The 4,819-nt window shown below is 37.3% G+C and overlaps 1 protein-coding gene across 14 annotated transcripts in view; it reads right to left on the bottom strand.

The window, feature by feature from the left end:
• Window positions 1-451: 451 nt before the first annotated feature.
• LOC136676377 (calcium/calmodulin-dependent protein kinase type II subunit beta-like) overlaps window positions 452-4,819 on the bottom strand; it is a 75,045-nt gene continuing 70,677 nt past the window's right edge. For all 14 annotated transcript variants that reach the window (XM_066653338.1, XM_066653340.1, XM_066653339.1 and 11 more), the window contains one exon: window positions 452-3,973. The gene's annotated coding sequence lies outside the window, so the exon portion shown is untranslated. The remainder of the gene's footprint in view (window positions 3,974-4,819) is intronic.

Raw genomic sequence — 4,819 nt, 5'->3', positions numbered from 1 at the left:
TTATGCAAATTGAAAAATAAAACTAAATATTGAAAAAATATTTTGATATATTAGTTAATTTTTTTTTCTGTCCGCTGGTGCAGTTACATAATCACAAACCCAAAGGTCTTTTAAAAGGTGGACTAACATTATAACAATCTGGTTAAACATGATGGGAAAAAATGTCTTTAAAATGATATAATGAACCACACTTATTGTAGTGGTTCCCAGTTATTCAAATTCAGCTTGGGAAGAGCTTGTTAATTAAATTAAACTCATTAGTTCTTCGGGTGGTTTGGAAGCAGTGGACTCTCTAAAAAGTGCTCAGGGCCATGAACTAACAAGGAATAAAGAGTGGACTTAGCAGCTGGCTTTGTATATTACATAACATTTAACAAAAGCTGGACTGGGGAAGATGGGGAAAAATACAGAGAGAAACATGGGCATGATCCTTTAGTATTTAAATCTTCATTTTTATTTAGAACACTTGAACACATTTTCTTAAGTCAGGTAACACAGAGCAGGTTTGAGAACAGAGCAACACTAAGAATAATCAGAGAAATTAAAGAATATCTTATACAGAAACCCAAAACTGACAAGAGGGCTACCGTGAAGACTTCGGCTTCAGAGAAATCTACCCAGTGAAGTGGAAAGAAAGAACATCAGGGGAGGAGAATCAGGAATAAAGTGAAAACAATACAGTACTAAAAGGTAGAGCTCTGTGTTGTCAGTGCAGGTAATAGTACTACTTAAATTCACATCTTTCTGAAGAGTGCACGCGTTTAACTTATTATCTGGTGAGCTGGAACTGATAGAGTTTATGAGGAAGTACATTAACACTTGAGTTGGGAGCATGTCCCCTGACACATATCAAGTGTGGTCAGAGTCACCACAAATGAATAAAGAGCAACTTGCAGTATTACTTTATAGGCAGACGTATTAAACAGCACTGGCAAAAGCACAACCACTATAATTACTTCACAGTCTATTGAGAAGAATTCTATTATTCGTGCTGAATGCAAATGGAATCTTCAGCTTTTTGTGCACTCCTCGCATAGGATCTACTGTAACACTAGAGCATGTGTGATACAGAAAAGTCTCAAGACTTGTTCAACTCCTTTTTCTTCATAAACGTCCACCGCCCTGCATTGACAACAATGAGTCAAAATACAAAAGCATGCCATTGAAATATCACCACCAATTTTCATAATCTGATCATTATAGCTTTCATTAATATAATCTTCATCTTTATCATCTTGAGACAAAAATAGTTTATGCACGTACAAAGCTTGGAAAATAGATAAGAGAAAAAGGTTTAGGTAACCAGCATTCAATAGAAAATGAAAATGACAGTAAAAGGGAGAAAACAAAACAAAACAAAAAGAAAAAAAAAAAAAACACCAAACATTTGTTTGAGTGACTCATGCAAAGAAATTCCGCTAAAATACTAGTAAACTGCTGCTTTAATACCGTGTGTCCTGTTTAATAGTAATAATGTGCATCCTCACTTTACATGATTATTTTTCAATGCTAAACACACAAAGATTAACATTAGTACATTTTTTACATGCGTTTTTTTTTTTTTTTTTTTTTTTTTTCTAAATATATTTTCCAGGAGATGGATTGGTGGGATTAATTGGAGTACACTTAAATGAAATTGTCTCATCACTTTTTGTCAAGGCGAGACAAGATGGAGGTGTCCAGAGCTGGACACAATAGGATCCACAAAAACAAAACAAAAAAAGGATCCACTGTAAAAGTACATCCTAGTCAACAGCACAACAGTAGAGCAAAAACAGATTCCCAGATGCTTTGTTACCTTGTGGGGTCGCTCCAGTTGAAGAATGGGTTGTTTGTAAGTTTTGGGATTATTTCTAACTTAAAAAATAAGGGGGTCCTTGACATGTAAAAGATGTCATCAATGAAAAAAGCTATTTGACTAAAGCCTGATACCTTTACTATGCTTTAGAAAAGCTAAAGAACACAATAAGATTGTGGAAAGTCAGAGTAAGAGGAAAAACGCTGTACAATAGACACGAATTTAAAAGTTAAAAGGCATGTCAAAAACGTGAGACAAAATACTTAAATAAATAAATAAATAAATATGACCTGAGGACACAAATAATGAACGAGACTCTGAAATTGCCTCATTCCGACCAGACTTGAGTCCCTCATGCTTGCCAAGTGGCTCCCAAGCCAAACCAAACGCCAGCTGTTCTAGGTGTGATATGTTGCATCAACTTAAGTACACTTCACTGATGAAATATTGAACTGCAGACTGTCCTCGCAACACACACACACACGAAAACAAAGCATCTTAACTTTCATGACTCTTGAAAAAAATATCTTCATATCTGTTATCACTTAACACAAATACCTTATACGCAGCTCATTCACAAGATTGTACCTCCACATCCAGGGCGGCTAAAAAGTGTTCAAGTACAAACTCCTCAAACCTCCTTAAAAGAGCCTTGAAAACAAACAAGTATATCGTTCTTTTCTGAAATCACAATAGATAATATGGGTACAACTTCTAAATTATATTAAAACATGAATATAAAAAAAGCAACACTTTTGCCTGCGATTCTGTCAAATTTATCATACTCAAATCTACTGCCATAGCCTTGGCCACCACAGAGATTTGTGCTACATGCTTCCTCTTTGTTTAAGCCTGTAGAACCTTATGTAGCCTTGCATTGGCCACTGTGCACCATCACACTGAAACATTATTATAACACCTTCAACGTTTATAAGAGGAACCCACTGGTAGGTGTTGACCAGATGCACACTTTACTCTCCACAAGCTAGACTAATATGTAGCACCTTTGACAGGATTATGGCTTATAGTTAAGAGCTGTGCTGTGAAGCTACGCATGGAAACGGAAACTGTCCTTAACCTAGCTGTTAACAGGCTCAGCTGAACACTGAAACACACACAAATGTTCAAAATACTTCACCTGGGTGCTGAAATCAGCTTAAAATATACAGCAATGGATGACCACAACAGATGTAATTTAGTGATTTAGAATTTGTGCCCTCATGTGTCACAAAAAAAAAGCAGAAAGGCTGATTCGAGAAAGATCTACTCTTTTTTCTGTACAATGTGAAAGAAAACAAAGGGCACAAGTAAATACTGGAAGACCCCAAACATATCGCTGTGTTCAAAATCACTCTGTTCAGCTCTGTTTCCTACACATACACACTAATACCTTCACAAACTTCAGCAGTGTGAGCACACACACACACTTTGGGTGCTTTAAATCTTTAACCACTTGGAGAAACCAATACGGGGAAAAAAAAAAATAGAAATAAAAATAAAATAAATAAATAAATAAAATAATAATAATAATAAAAAAAACGACCACCCCCACCCCATTCGTTACTACAGAAACAGCCACTGTGAATACAGAGTGTCATGCTATCTGAAAAAAAAAAAACAATAAGGTTGAGCATAAAATATTTCAATCAGAAAATCACCAGCATCCAGAATTCTGCATTGTACCAATGCCACTCAATTGCTTTTGTGTTGTAATAATCATAGTCATAATATAATGAACAACATTAATAACAATATTAATGATGATTAATAATTATAATAATAATATTAAACACGTACACACACGTACGTGTGAAACACGGCTTTTAATTGACATCAGCACGGTGAGAGAGAAAGCATGACGTGTCACTGACAGAACACAAAGGGTCTTGCCATTCCTTTCCAGTCAGGACCACCAGACTCCATTTAGCATTCACTCATCAGGGTGTGGCAACACAGGTGAGAAGGATGAGGCAACACAGGAGATGCACAGAGATGTGATTGACAGGTGAGAGGTGGAGCCCAGTGTGGTAGGGTCAGGCACTGCAGACTCAAAGCCACATGACACTGGACTTGCTCTCTTTCTTTCTTCTATCTTTTTCTCTCAAGCTCCCTTTATTTCAGTCTCTTTCTTTCTGGCTGGGCGCTCTTCTCAAACGTGGCTACAATAAGCTGCCCCTGCAAACAAACACAAGCATTAATTTAATACCATCCAAAAAGTTAGCAACGACAAAACTGAAGCACTCCTTTTAGGTCTAAAACCTGCTATAAATAAGGTATCAGACTTAATACCAAAACTTAGCTGACTTTCCTGTTCTTCCTAGATCACCAGCTAAAAATCTGGGTGTTGTAACTGACTCAGATCTATCATTTGATCAGCATAGAGGTAACATTACAAAAACAGCTTTCCTACATCTTCGTAACATGGCCAAGTTAAGAAAGGCTTTATCCCTGCCAGATGCAGAAAAATTAGTTCATGCTTTCATTATATCAAGATTAGATTATTGCAATGCGCTACTGTCAGGATGCTTCAGCAAAAACTTGAGTAAACTCCAGCTAATTAAAAACGCTGCAGCCAGGGTCCTCACTAAAACTAGAAAATTTGATCATCTCAGTCCAGTATTATCGGCCCTTCACTGGCTTCCAGTCAAAATGTTTTGATTACAAAATTATTTTACTAACACGTAAAGCCCTGCATGGTCTCACCCCTGAATACTTGTGACACCTCATCACACACTATGACCCACCAAGATTACTCAGATCTCAGGGCGCCGGCCTCTTACTAGTTCCCAGAATTCATAAGACTTCGGGGGGGGGGGGGGGGGGGTTTGGGGGGGGGGCTGGAAGCTTTCTCTTACAAAGCCCTCAGCTCTGGAACAATTTTCAAACAGATTCATGTTTAAATCTAGGCTCAAAACCCACTTGTTCAGTTTACCTTTCTTCTAGTTCAAGGTTGTCGTTTCAGGAACATGAGGAATCATAGTAAACTCTGATGCTGTGTTCTGTGCTGCTCACCATTACCCA

The sequence above is a fragment of the Hoplias malabaricus genome, chromosome X2 (genome assembly GCF_029633855.1).
Source record: "Hoplias malabaricus isolate fHopMal1 chromosome X2, fHopMal1.hap1, whole genome shotgun sequence".
Classification (NCBI taxonomy): domain Eukaryota; kingdom Metazoa; phylum Chordata; class Actinopteri; order Characiformes; family Erythrinidae; genus Hoplias; species Hoplias malabaricus.
This window is presented reverse-complemented; position numbering and strand designations above follow the sequence as displayed.